The 15,538-nt window shown below is 38.0% G+C and overlaps 2 pseudogenes; both read right to left on the bottom strand.

Annotated features, from left to right (window-relative positions):
* LOC138399495 (cytochrome P450 4F2-like) overlaps positions 1 to 15,538 on the bottom strand; it is an 859,494-nt pseudogene that overhangs the window by 239,956 nt on the left and 604,000 nt on the right.
* Positions 1,436 to 2,370, bottom strand: LOC138380886 (olfactory receptor 7A10-like; annotated as a pseudogene).

Genomic DNA, 15,538 nt, shown 5'->3' with positions numbered 1-15,538 from the left:
ATTCCAGCGAGGAGAGTAAAATGCCATGCCCAGCTATGAAACACCTTAGTGTGTTAAAGTCTACATTATCAGGAGGAGCAGTTACAGTAGCGATAGAGAAATGAATGACAAGTTTGTTATTTTCCGTCATTTTGGTAATAGCCATTTTAACTGGGGTAAGATGATAGCTCATTGTGACTTTGACTTGCATTTCTCTGTGATTGGTGATGTTGGTGAGGATGTGGAGAAAAGGGAACGCACTTACACTATTGGTGGAAATGTAAATTAGTTCAGCCACTATGGAAAACAGCATGGAGATTCCTCAAAAAACTGAGAATAGAGCTACCATATGATCCAGCAATCCTACTGCTGGGTATATATCCAAAAGAAAGGAAATCAGAGTACCAAAGTGATGCCTGCCTTCCCATGTTCATTGCAGCACTATTCACGGTGGTCAAGACAGGGAGTCAGTCTAAGTGTCTATCAGTGGACAAATGGATAAAGAATATGTGGTATTAAATACAATGGAATGCAATTCAGCCCTAAAAAAATATGAGACCCTATCATTTGCAACAACTTGGATAGAAGAACTAGAGGTCGTTACGTTAAGTGAAAGAAGCCAAATGTCGCACGTTTACACTCAATATGTGGAAGCTAAAAAATTTGAACTCTTGGAGGTAGAGAACAGAATGGTGGTTACCAGAGGTTAGGAAGGGTAGTGGGGAGGGGGGTTGAAGAGGGTTTGGTTAATGGGTGCAAAAATACAGTTAGGTAGAAGGAAAAATATCTAGTATTCAGTAACACAATAGGGTGACCACAGTTAACAGTAATTTATTGTATATTTCAAAATAACTAGAAGAGTAGTTTTGGAATGTTCCCAACACAAAGTAATGATAAATGTTTGAGGCGATGGATAGCCAAATTACTCAGACTTGATCATTACACATTATATGCTTGTATCTATACATCGCATATACCCCATAAATATGTACAACTGTGATGTATCCATAAAATTAAACATATTAACAACAAAAAAAAAATGGCAGACACAAAATGAAAAAAACTGTGGCCTCAGAAATTCTTCTCCAATAAAATTGTATAAATGACCTCAGTTGTCAATTGCAGTTTCTTCCAAAGGTCTACCACAACTCATCACTCTTTGGAACAAATAGGAATCTCCAAATTGTTTCTGACCCAAGGTTAGGAATAATCTTGGGAAGGTAGGAAAATGACAGAGGGAAAAAAATCTATTTAATATCAGAGAGCGCAGAAACCTTCATAAAGGAAGTTGCTTAAATTTGATAAAGCAGTTGAGTTCAAAGAAATGGAAACTTCAGGAAATAAAGAGAAGGAATAATTTCTACATCCGTGATGTGATTAAACAATAGCCATCTCTGGCTCTGGGGCTTTGGGCCCTGCCATCATGGGTCTACCTTCAGCCCCAGGACAATTGGACCTATTCTAGTTTCCCTCCCAAAGAATCCTTCAGAGCCCTCTTTATGTCTTTATTCTTTAGGCTGTAGATGAAGGGGTTCAGCATGGGAGTGACCGCCGCGTACATCACCGAGGCTGTTGCGCTGGAGTGTGAGTTGTGTGTAGCAGCAGAGCTGAGGTACACCCCGAGGCTTGTGCAGTAAAATAGAGAGACAACCACGAGGTGAGATGCACAGGTGGAAAATGCTTTGTACTTCCCCTGAGCCGAGGAGATTGCACGTGTGGAGGAAATTATCTTAGAGTAAGAATAAAGGATACCAGCAAAGCTTCCACCACCTAGCACTACAGCTAGAGAATACATCGCCATGTGATGAATAAAAAGGTCTTAGAACAGGCGAGGTGTATTATCTGATCAATTTCACAGAAAAAGTGGGGGATTTCCAAGTGTCTACAAAAGGACAGTGACAACACCATTAAGCTTTCTAGCAAGGAATGCAGGATATGTGTGATCCAGGACACCAGAACCAGCAGTCCACAGAGGCTGGGGTTCATGATGACCGTGTAGTGCAGGGGGTGACAGACAGCCACAAACCTGTCATAGGCCATCACGGTCAGGAGGAAGTTGTCCAGTCCTACAAAGAGTAAGAAATAGTACATCTGGGTGATGCAGCCGGCATAGGTTATGACTTTGTTCTGTGTCTGGATATTCACCAGCATCTTTGGGACAGTGGTCGAGACCAAGCAGATGTCTACAAAGGACAGGTTGGAGAGGAAGAAGTACATGGGGCTGTGCAGGTGGGAGTCTGAGATTGTGGCCAGGATGATGGGCAGGTTCCCGAGCACAGTGACCAGGTACATGGACAGGAACAGCCCAAAGAGGACGGGCTGCAGTTCTGTGTCCTCTGAGAATCCTAGAAGATGAAATTCTGAAATATGTGTCTTATTTACTGGATCCATGTGGTTGACGTGACTACAAAAGAGAAAAAGAATAGGACACAAGAAGAACAGGACACAAGCATACGTAACAAACATATCAGAAGTGCCATCATTTATATTGTATAGTCAAGAAGTTAATTTAAAAAAATAATTATTTATTTTTAAGTTGATAGTTAAAATTGTAGTTTGTACAACATGGTGTTTTGAAATATATATACATTATGGAATGGCTAAATCTAGTTATCTAATATATGTATTATTTCACATAATCATCATTTTTATAGTGAAAACACTTAACATTCATTCTCAATATTTTTGGTGAATGCGATATATTGTCATTAGCTAGCCACCATGCTGTCCAATAGATCTGTTAAACTTACTCCTCCTAACTCTAATTTTGTATCCATTGACCAACATCTCTTCTCTCCCACAACTGCCCAGCCTCTGGGAACCTCCATTCTATGAGCAGTTAATTTCTGTATTTTGTGTGTGAATCTGGTACCTCTTAGGAGATCCCTTGTCATCTCTGATTAGGAACTTCTTTCCCACTCTCTGTCTTTCTCAAAGGGCATGTATTCTCCAGTTTCAGTGAGAAAATATTTCACTAATATAAATTCACTTTTGACATATTCCAGGTACTGTCTAGACAATGAGTGAATGGTGCTATAAAACAAAAATCCCTACAGTCTAATAACAGAGAAAGAAAACAAGCAAAAACCAAACCAAACCAGAACAAAACAAAAAACCATGTCACCACATGCTGCCCAATGCCTCTCACCCGTGGTCCAGCACTGTGGCACTGACCCACCATGAGCTGCCTCCCGCCATATGCTACCATTGCACCTGGACCTTGGTGGATTGAATATCCACAGCCCTGACATCTACCTCCACTGCCTAGATAGCCTCACCCAGCAACTGCCACCACCGTGGGGAGATGAGGGCAGAGTAATCTCTTGCAACAGCAGCCTCCATGGAGTAGAACTCACCTAGCCCCCCACCCAAGCTTACAACAGTGGCCTGAAGACCAATCCACCACTCCATGTGAAGATCCCCAGGCACTGGCTTGGACTGTGACAACCACAGGGGAATGGAAAAACCACAGGCAAATGTGGCAATGCAGAACAGCTGCATTACAGGCTCTCAGGACATCTGTCCCTCTCCTGCCAGGTCAATCTTCCAGAGTAGAATACAAAGGTACCATCTAGGGCTGTCTCATTCTTCTCACTAATTAGGAGAGTTCCCAGAAAAGAAGAACAGGTGCACCACAAACCTATCTGCCCTGAGCTGAGACGAGGTTACAGATGAGAAGAAACCAGGAAAAGAACTCTGGAAACATGAAAAAAACAAGTTCATTGAATAGCCCAAAGGATCTGTTGATCTACAGCAATGGACCTAAACCAAAAGGAAATTGATGAAATGTCAGAAATGGAATTTAGAATATGGATGGCAAATAAGATGAATCGGATTGATGAGAATGTTGAAAACCAACACAATGAAGCCAAAACTATTTCAGAAAATGAATGAAAAAAATGAAAAAGTCTCTAAAGAGATAGACAACATAAGAAAAGATAACAGAACTTAAAGAAATGAAAGAGTCATTTAGGGAATTTCAAAATACAGGAAAAAGCTGCAACAGCAGGCTGGACCAAGCAGAAGAAAGAATTTCAGAGCTTGAAGACAAGGGTTTGGACTAATCCAGTCAGTCAAAGAAGCAGAAAAAAAGAATTAAGAAAAATAAACAATCACTCAGAGAAATATGGAGTATGTACTAGGAGACAATATATGAGTTATAGGTATCTCTGACAGAGAGAAAGAAAAAGCAAAAAAGCATGAAAAACCTATTGAAGAGAATTATTGATGAAAACTTCCCTGGTATCACTAGAGATTCAGATATCCAGATTCAAGATGGTCATTGGATACTGGAAAATTCATAGCAACTGGGACATCTCCAAAACACATAGTCATTAACCTGGAGGATAACAGCAAACTTCTCATTATAAGCCAGAAGGGATTGGGGTCCCATTTTTACTCTTCTTAAACAGGACAATTGTCAGCCAAGGATTTTGTATCCTGTGAAACTAAGTATCATAAATGATAAAGAAATAAAGACTTTCCCACACAATATGCACTATACATGGAACAGAGCAATAGATACCCACCTGCATAAAATCAACTGAAAGTTAAGGCTCACAACTCTTATAAAACAGTAGAACAAGAGAGAAAACAAAACAACAAGGTGTCATTCAACATGATGAACAGAACAGTATCCCACATGTCAATACTAACACTGAACATTAATGGTCTTCATGCTCCACTTAAAAGACATAGGTTGGCTGAATGGATGAAAAAACACAACCTTAATATATGCTGTCTCCAAGAAACCCACATAACTTACAAGGACTCTCAAAGACTCAAGGTAAAGGAATGGAAAAAAATATTCCCTGAAAGTGGAAAACAAAAGTGAGCGGGTGTAGCCATTCTCCTATCAGATAAAATAGACTTGAAATCAATAATGGTTAAAAACAACAAAGATAGTCATTATATGATGATAAAGGAGCAATTCAGCAAGACACACACACACACAAAGAAGATATGATAATACTAAATATATATGCACCTAGCACATCATATACACATATATTGTAGTACATTGTACTTTCTTCACCATTATACTGAAAGATCCAAATGAGCGGGAATGTTGCCTCTTTGTTTGACATTGTATTTTCACAAAGGTATTGAATGTGTGTGCATTATGTAGAAAAAATTAAAATAGGAAGTTATGAAATAAAAATAACTTCAGGGGAATAAACCAGGCTAAATACTCATATAGTGATTTCAGAACAACTGTATTAAACAAAAGTGAATGGAACCTTAAAATTAACTGAAATGAGATAGAAATAAGAATAATTTATGGCACCATATTGATTAAATATTTAACTGGCAAAGACCAAGACATAAAGTTATATGATATATAACATTTCTAGAATGTTCTGGCACATAGAAGATACTTATTATCTGTTACATGTATCAGGAAATAAGCCTCAGTATGTATTGACATTTAACATATGAGCAGGTGTATTTCACTTTAATTGGAAAGGGCTGGATTAGTGAATAAAAGCTGGCATAAATATCTATGTACCTGGAAGACAATGCATTTTGTTCCATCTCACATTTTACAAAGAATTAGCAGGTTTAAAAACCTTGGTGCAAAAGTAAACAATAGTTTTTACTTGAAAATCTAGCAAATTATGTATAAAATCTATGTGTAGGCAGACCATCTTAACTAAGGCAAGAACTGCAGAGGTAAGAAGATAGACATATATTTAACCAAACAAAAGGTAAGACTTTTTATGTCCAAATATGTCCCCCTAAAATCAATGGAGAAACAATAATCTGTAAAAAAAAAAAAAAACACACAAAAAAACATTTGAAGTGTTGATAACTGTAGGAAAAAAGGGCATATCATTACATACAAATCAAAATGGGGGTCATGTACATGAATCTTTGCTGACATCCAGTTTAAGACAACAGCAAGAAATCTCTTTCAAACACGTCAGCCTGTGAAAAATACATAAAGAGCTGCCACATTGAGTGGGGTTGGAACTTTTAAACAGGTAGCAAATGGGTCCTCTCTAATCTTGCTGACAGAAATGCAAAGTGTTATAAGATCTTGGGAAAACAATCTGGATACTGCTGTAAATATTTAAAATTCAGATACTCATTAACTCAAAGTTTCTCAATTCCAGCACTACTTAAATCCTGGCCAGCTCGTTTATTGCGATTGAGTCTGTCCTGTGCACTGCGTTATGTTTACCAGCATCCCTGTCTTCTGCCAACCCCTCCCCAAGGTGTCAGCCAAACATGTCATTGCTAAACGTCCCCTGGGGGCCAAAATCACCCCCAGGTGAGAACCAAAGTTTTAGCACAAAAATTCCAAAATATTTTTATAGCATTGATATAACAAAAAAGGAAAACATCTTTAAAAAAGACACTGAAACACAAAGAGCATTTGTGATATGCTTGTGAAGCTATTCATGCATTAGTATAAACACTGGGTGAATGCACACCTGTGCATTATATGCAAAGAGAAGGCTTAAAAGAAACTAAAATACTGTGGAACAGAGTATATAAGTGAGGATTCGGCGAGGTTAAGTAGAGTGATTTCAGAAGGACTGTATGAAACAACATGAAAATCTGAAAAACCTTATAGAAAGATATAAGATAGTAATAATTTAATGACATCAAAATGGGGCACTAATTCAAGATTAAATCACCCATATCCTGGAAATTAAAGAATATGGCAGGAAATCTGTTAAAATACGGGAAGGAAGAAGTTCTAATGTTATAATTTCATCTCACATAAATATATATAAATTTAAATATGTTTTTGAGAAATAAAGGACATATTTAGTCAGATAATGGTGATTTTAAAATTAGGGCCAAAATGATACAAAATCTAGAAACTGATTGAATACACAAAGCCAGGAAGCACAACAAGGAATAATAGAGGTATGAAAACAAGTTGAAAATGTATATATAAAAGGCAATTTGTTTAGCCAAATGATGCAGAAATACTTTCTACATCTGTAATGTGAGGAATGCAACATGATTGATGGATGGATTTTGCTACACAAAATTCATAAACTTTTACACATTCCCTTCAAATACATTGATTCTCACACAAGAACTAAATGATCAATGCCAAAATTGGTGAAAAACTCCAGTTCTTAATATTGAAAAAAATACAACAGAAAACTAATACAAATATTCTCAAGCCAGCATATGAAAGCAAAACACATAGTTGGGATTCCATTCCTTAACTTTCTATTTTCTTATATAGTTGGGATTCCATTACTTAACTGTCAAAAAATAGCCCTCCATTGCTGAGTTCAGCACCATAAATGAATATTAATACATGAATCAATTAATTAATAAAGGAAACAAGCAAACGATGACAGCAATGTCTCCACTCTGGGAAGGCTAGGTTGGCTCTCAGGGGACCTCAGGCACGTGTTCATGGCTTTCATTCTCCCCAACCCTTTGCTACAGGACCTACAGGGCTCTCAGACTCACCTTGATCGGTTTTCTGAAAGGAAGGTCTCCATGTGGAAGTGAGAATTCCACATGGATGGTTGATGACGGAAACTGAAGCTCTGTCCCCAGACAAGACAGGAGGAAAAGGTAAAGCGTTAGAACCTCAGTGGGATTTAGGACTTTTAGAAGAAACACCCGAGTTCCATCCAGCCCAAGGCTGCATGTGCTGAGGGCCAAAAGCAGAGGAGGTGTATACCGCTTTGTCTGTTTGCTCATGAGGCACACTTCCATCTTGTTATTCCAACTCTGAAAATATCATTTCCCTCTGGGGCATTGCTCTGCCCCAAAAGGAATATTTTTCCTGCATTCTCTGTTCCCAGGACACCGCACTAATTGTGGGGTGAATCCAGTCTGTTACTTCCCCTTGGACTCGCTTGCCTTCCAGGGACATGCAGGATGGTTGCACTGTGGGCCCGAGACAGGAGGGGGGATCCCTGGCCCACTTCACAATGAGATTAGCAGAGGCAGGCAGCTGTCAGGCACACAAGCTGCCGACACCTCCCTCTCGCAGTAGTGACAGCAGTCTCTGTCTTTCGGGGGTCACAAAAGCACCCATATTCCCAGCTCCCACCCTGGCCCAGCTGCAGCAGAGGTGGTGGAGACTGAGGTGGGAGGATCACTTAGGAGGCTCAGAGTTCAAGGACAGCGTGGGTGACATAGAGAGACCTCACCTCTGAAAAAGTATGTAAATAAATAAAACCACAGTAAGATACTACTTCACACCCAATAGAGTGGCCAAAATGAAAAAGAATAACATTTCCAAGTGTTGGTGAATATATAGAGCAACCAGAACTCTCACACATTTATTTCGTCAGTGAAAAATGGTGCAGCCTACTTTGGAAAACAGTTTGGCAGTTTTGTAAAACTCAAACATATGCCCAGTATAAGGCCCAGCTATTCTACTGTTTTTACACAAGCGAAATGAAAACATATGTCCCCACAAAGACTGTACAGTCATGTTTGCAGCAGGTTTGTTTATAATCGTTCAAACCTGGAAACATCCCAAATGTTCAACAGGTGAAGGGGTTAAAAGAAAACTTTGTGATATAACCATGGGATTGAATGCTACTCAGCATCAAAGAGCAGTAAACTATAAAATGGAATGGGTGAATAGAATGAAGAATAACTCAAATATTTATAGCAGCACAATTCACAACTGCAAAGATGTGGAAACAACCCAAGTGCCCATCAATACATGAGTGGATTAGTAAAATGTGGTATATGTATACCATGGAATATTACTCAGCTATAAGAAATAACGGTGATATAGAATCTCTTTTGTTCCCCTGGAGAGAGTTGGCACCCATTCTACTAAGTGAGGGATCCCAAGAATGGAAAAATAAGCACCACATGTACTCACCAGCAAATTGGTTTCCCTTTTCGTCACCTAAGTGCACATTTGGGAATAACACCAATTGGGGGCCGGACAGATGTGGGGGGTGGGGGGTGGGGGGAGGAGATGGATGTATACCTACACAATGAGTGTGATGCGCACTGTCTGGGGAATGGACACGCTTGAAGCTCTGACTCGGGGGGATGGGGGGCATGGGCAATAAACCTGAACATTTGTACCCCGATGATAAGCTGAAATAAAAAAATAAAAATAAAAATAAATAAATAAAATAAAATGTATATGAGTACCATGGAATACTACTCAGCCATAAAAAATGGTGAACTAACACCTCTTGTATTAATCTGGATGGGACTCGAGACCATTCTTCAGTTGATTTTAAGTTACCAATTTTATCCAAAAATGTGATCAATCGACTTTTACCCAAGATATGAAGCTGTGATTGCTTTTCCTTCCTTAGTGGCATTGGTTTGAAATTTCAGAAAAAGTGTTGGGTAGCAGTAGTGGTAGGTGTATCTGTCTTCTATAGGAGCTTCGGAAAGCTCCCTCAAATAATTTCATGTCAGGGCTGATATTAGCTGACTATCAAGGAAGCTATTTTATCATGGTTAAGAAATATACTTCTGTTTACAGTTTTCTCAAAGATATTTCCTTGCAGAATCTTGTATTTATTAAGATGATCCTATTATATGTAGACAAATTTCTACCCATTTTCTGTAACATAATAAATTACCAATATGAAATGTTCATTGCTTCTTTGTGCTGAGTGCTACCTGGTCATCATATTTAGTATGAGTGACAAATTGATACAAGGATTTTATAGTTACTTTGAGTTTTTTCCATTTCTGCTAATTAGAGTAATGAGTGGGTTTTATTTTTTTACACTTCTGCTATCATAGCAGGACATTGTCTTTTGTTATCAGGGTTAAAACTGATTCTTAAAATTCATTGGGATAGTTATTTCACAGGGCTCCGAATAATTTTTATACATTGCAAATAGGTGAGATTTCAAAACTACTAATTTGACATCTTGTCTTTCGTGGGAGATAAATTTGGCTGATAATACAATTTCTTCTTTGATGATTGATCCATGATACTTAAAACATTTTTATTGATACATAATATTTGTACACATTTACAGAGCACATGTGATATTTTGTTACATGTATAGAATGTGTGATGAGCAAGTCGGGGTATTTAAAGTATTTACCACCTGAAGTAATTATCATTTCTATGTGTTGGGAACATTTTAAGTCTTCTCTTTTAGCTCTTTTGAAATAAACAATACATTGTTAATTAATCAAGTGTGTAGAAAACATCATGGCATTCTTACTGTTTACAGAAGTTATATATGGATCCATGACTTTTAAAATTACTATTACTATAAAGGAATTTAAAAGTAAACCACAAAAGTAATTCAAAAGATATTTGAGGAAAAAAAAGGCTGGCTGACCAGGTGTCAGGGCAGTTGAACAGATGAAGTCAGCCTTGGGTGCAAAATTAGGTTTTGTGTCTAGATCTTCCAGTTAGCGGGAGTGACACAGGAGGAGACGGCAGCATTTGGAAACCCCGCACTGACAGACAGAAGAGAAGAGGTCGTTAAAGCAAAGGCATCATCTCATCAATACATCAGGTTCCAGCAAATATGGACCACAGTTCTGAAATGCCGGTTGGTGGTTAATTTTGTCTTGCTTCTCTCTCTCTCTCTCTCTCTCTCTCTCGTCTCTCTTGCAGACATTTCCTTTAAATGGAACCAGAAAACCACACTGTGCTTCCAGTATTTCTCCTCCTGGGACTTTCTGAGAAGCTAGGGTTTCAGTCTGTTCTCTTTGTATTGTTCCTGTCTTTGTATCTGGTGACCGTCTTTGGGAACCTGCCCATCATCCCGGCCACCATCTCAGACTCCACCTGCCCACCCCCATGTACTTCCTCCTCTCCAGCCTGTCCTTTTCTGACATCTGTTTCACTTCCGCCACCATCCCAAAGATGCTGTGGAGCATCCAGGCACAGAGCAAATCCATCACCGGTGCCGGCTGCCTCACGCAGATGTACTGTTTCATGGTTTTTGGACTTCTGGATAATCTGATTCTGATGGTCACGGCTTATGACCACTTTGTGGCCATCTGTCACCCCCTGCACTACACAGTCATCATGAACCCAGTGCTCTGTGTCCAGGTGCTTGTCCACATCGGGCTTGTCAGCATCCTGGGGGCCCTTCCTCGGAGAGTGACCGTGTTGCGGCTTCTTATGGTGCAGTCACTGAAATCCCACACTATTTCTGTGAGCTCCCTGAGGCTCTCCAGCTCTCCTGCTCTGACCCCTCCATCAATAATGTCATATTATACATTGTGACGGTGTCATGGGCTTCTTTCCTCTTGCTGGGATTCTTTTCTCTTATTCTCCAACTGTTTTTTCTGTCCTGAGGATCTCAACAGCAGGGGGGAAGTATAAAGTGTTTTCCTCCTGTGGGTCTCACCTCTCGGTTGTCTGCCTATTCTGTGGGACCTGCCTGGGGTCTAGCTCAGTTCCACATGGACACACGCTTCTCCGACAGGGGTGTTGCCTCGGTCCCATACACTGTAGTCACCCCCATGCTGAACCCCTTCATCTACGGCCTGAGGAACAGGGGCATGAAGGGGGCCCTGAGAAAGCTTCTGTGCAGTGGAACATCCTCCTAGTGACAGCAGCAATGATCCTGTGCCCCAACAAGTGTAATTAAAGACAATGGAACATGTTTTTATGGCTGGGTAGTCAACTACAAAGCACAATGGTGATGTAGCACCTCTCATATCATCCTGGATAGAGCCTGAGCCCATCCTTCAAAGCGAGGTATCACAAGAATGGAAAAATAAGCACCACATGTACTCGCCATCAAATTGCTACTAACTGAATAATGTTCAGAAAGGTTATTACAAGAATTAAATAAGAAAACTGATGTACATCCCAGTCACAGGGTCTTCAATTAATACCATGGAATTGTTTCCTGTTTTTGGAACCTTAGAGTGAAAAGGTTATCACCCAACCCCTGCTCATGACACATTATTAGTACTTGGTCATGCTCTACATCTGATCATTAGCATTGTTTAATGCAGAACTTTGAATAGGATAAATGCTTTCATAAACATGAACTGTGAAATGAAGTAATAATCCCACCAGTGATCTTTTCCATAAGGCAAGATCTATATAAATCAGTGCTCAAAGTTAGAAGTTTCATGGCACTGTAATAATTGTAATACGTCCAAACATTGACAATGACCACTGCACCACTATACCAAATTGATGCCTGTCTAAATCTAAATCTATCACTACATACAGTGATGAAAATTGTAAAATAAAAATAACCCATGACTTAAGTCCACTAAAATATTAATGACAACTTGGTTGTTTGGCTGCTTAAACAGCTGACATGAGGGCAGTTTGAGTATCTAAAACTCAATAACACTGGTTTCAATTGAAATATCACTGAAAAGTTAAGGAAGTCAAGAAACATCATTTAAAACTATGTAAATTTCCATCAGGCATATGTAATACAAAATTATTTTCCTTTCATAAAAATTCTCCCATGTGATATATTTAATGGGAAACAAGTAAAACATCATGTCAACAGCCCAGGAATAACATTTTATTATTTTTTAGATCACAGATTTTTTTCCATAAAATGGGTACATATTTTAATGTGGTTTTCAAAGTAGATACTGATTTACGCTGAGCTCATCAGCAGGTTAGAGGAGAGGATATGTGGGATCCAGATGCAAATTCAGAAGCAGCTAGAAAGAAAAAGAAAGAATTATACTCTTCATCTAAAAGATAGTCACACACAGCTAACTAAATGTAAGTCAGTAAAAAGGAGTTGAGAATTTTAGGAGTGTTAGTAAGAATCAAAAATATGTATATACACTGCAAAGTTACTATTAAGTATAATTTGCCCATAGTTGCACACTGAATTAATTATTAATATCATTGTGGTAAAGTAGCAGAGCTTCTGCTGTTCTCATTCTTTATTCATTTATTTTACAACCCTGTGCTAAGGTATATGGCCAGCACTGGAATTACAAGATGGAGATACAGTCCACCCTTCAACAACTGTATACTATAACCTGAAAAAACACAGAAAGAGCCCATTTCCATACTGCTCATAGATACCATAACAGGGATAAAACAGAGAAGTACCAGAACACATCCTATGTTTGTGTCAATATTATAGGTTTTTTTTGTTTTGTTTTGTTTCTGGCGGAGACAGTACATAGATTGATACCCACAGGATAGGGAGAAAGTATGGCAGATAGAAGAAAGAAGCCAGTGCAAAGACCTGGAGGTGAAGAAGAACACTGGGGAATTTTAAGTGCTTTAGGTTGACCAGATGCTAGAGCAAAGGGGCAGAGTATGGTAAGAGGCAAGAGATAAGGCTAAATAACTTCACAAGAATCACTTCCCCATGACCCTTCCTGATTTCCAATGACATTTACGTCTCTCTGTTGCCCATACGTTCTCATCGATTAGTTCCTAGTTACTAGAGAATAAATGTGTTTTTTCTATTCGTGAGATACTTCACTTAGGATAATGGTCTCCAGTTCCATCCAAGTTGCTTCAAAACACATTATTTTATTCCTTTTTACAACTGAGTAGTACTCCACAGTGTATATATACCACATTTTACTAATCCACTCGAATTGATGGGCACTTAGGATGATTCTACATCTTTGCACTTGTGAATTTTGCTGCAGTAAATATTCAAGTGTAGGTGTCTCTTTGATAAAGTGATTTCTTTAGGGTAGATACCAAAAAGAAAACTACAGACCAATATCCCTTATGAATATAGATGCCAACATCCTTAAAAATGCTATCCAACCAAATTCAATAGCACATCAAAAAATAATTCACCATGATCAAGTGGGCTTCATCTCAGGAATGCAAGGATGGCTCAATATATGTCAATCAATAAATATGATTCAGGACATAAAGAGAAGCAAAAACAAAAGCCATATGATCATCCCAATAGATGCAGAAAAAACATTTGACAGAATCCAGCACTCTGTCATGATTAAAAACTCTCAAGAAACCAGGCATAGAAGGAATATACCTCAAAACTATAAAAGACATATAAGACAAACCCACAGCTATCATCACACTGAATGGGGAAAAGTTGAAAGCATTCCCACTAAGAACTGGAAGATGAGGGTGCCCATGGTCACTACTTCTACTAACATAGTACTGGAAGTCATAGCCAGAGCAATTAGGTAAAAGAAAAATAAAATGTACCCAAATCAGGAAAGAGGACAAACTACTGATTCTTGCTGCTGATATGATCTTATATCTAAAAAATCCAAAGACTCCACCAACGAGAATTGGTAAATAAATTCAGCAAAGTCTCCGGTTACAAAGTCAGTGCACGCAAACCAGTAGCATTTGTATATAGTAAAAGGAGCCAAGCTGGGAGTCAAATCAAAGACTCAATACCATTCACAATAGCTACAAAGAAAATGAAATGCTTAGGAATATACTTATCCAAGGAGGTGAAAGATCTCTACAAGGAGAACTAAGAAACTTTGATGAAAGAAATCACAGATGACACAAACAAATGGAAAAACAGCCCATGCTTATGGGTGGATGGAATCAACATTGTTCAAATGTCCACATTGTCCAAAGTCAGTAATCGATTTAATGCAATCCCCATCAAAGTACTAATGTCATATTTCACACATCTAGAAAAAATAATTCCATGCTTCATTTGGAACCAAAAAAGAGCAGAAATAGCCAAAGCAATCTTAAGCAAAAAGAACAAATCTGGAGACATCACCTTATAAGCCTTTAAATCATACTACAAGGCTATAGTAACCAAAACAGCATGGTATAGAAAAAATATTTAATATAGTATCTATTACCAAGCAACAGAAAGGGATTCCACTTGCTATTTACAGTTTATTTCAGAAATCAACAACTATTTTCAATTTAATTAATAAATTTCTGCAACGTACCTTCTTCTAGTTTCTAGTTATGCTTCCTCCCAACTCCTGTATCTGAAATGAGACAAATATTACTACAATGTTTAAGTTAAACAAGAGAAATTATCATGGGAATAATACATTGCTTACAAAATGTGGCCTTAATGAAGGAATAGTTTTACAGATTAGAGCTAACTTCAGATTACTTAAATAAAAAGATATTCAGATGAGTAAAATAAAATTCCTACTTATTTTAAGTTTATGTAACAGAGAAAGAACATCTTGTGTAATTGTTTAGATTATTCTGATAAAAATACAGTTAATATTGGTATATTGAATATACACCATTTCAGAAGAGTGATGTTTCCTCTTATTAATAGAAAGGTTAAATAATTCAAGTCATATTTTGCAATGAATGTGTTTGTTTGTCATTCTTAGCAGCACCCTCTTCTTTATAAAAGTTTAATCATTTTTTAAATTTCAGTGGATTTTTTCCTTAAAGTGAACTTTCCACTCTCCAGTTTTTGAAAATTAGAATTTTAAGGTATGTTCTATGCTAGTAATTTTTCAGCACAGAATCTTAAATACACACATGAAGAAAGTGTTACTGTCATAATTTCCTATGAAAATTCTACTGCAAAAAATTAAAAATATTATGCTATCTGTATTATTACTAACATTTCTTTATTCATATAGACACAAAGATTTTAGAAAATCTGCTTGAAGAAAAGAATATATATAGATTAAAGTCAGTTTTCAACCATAGTTTCTTTGATACAAGACTTCGTAGGATTAGAAACAA

Source organism: Eulemur rufifrons, chromosome 2 (genome assembly GCF_041146395.1).
Source record: "Eulemur rufifrons isolate Redbay chromosome 2, OSU_ERuf_1, whole genome shotgun sequence".
Taxonomy (NCBI): Eukaryota; Metazoa; Chordata; class Mammalia; order Primates; family Lemuridae; genus Eulemur; species Eulemur rufifrons.
The sequence above is the reverse complement of the archived record's forward strand: the minus strand, read 5'-3'. Positions and strand labels throughout refer to the sequence as shown.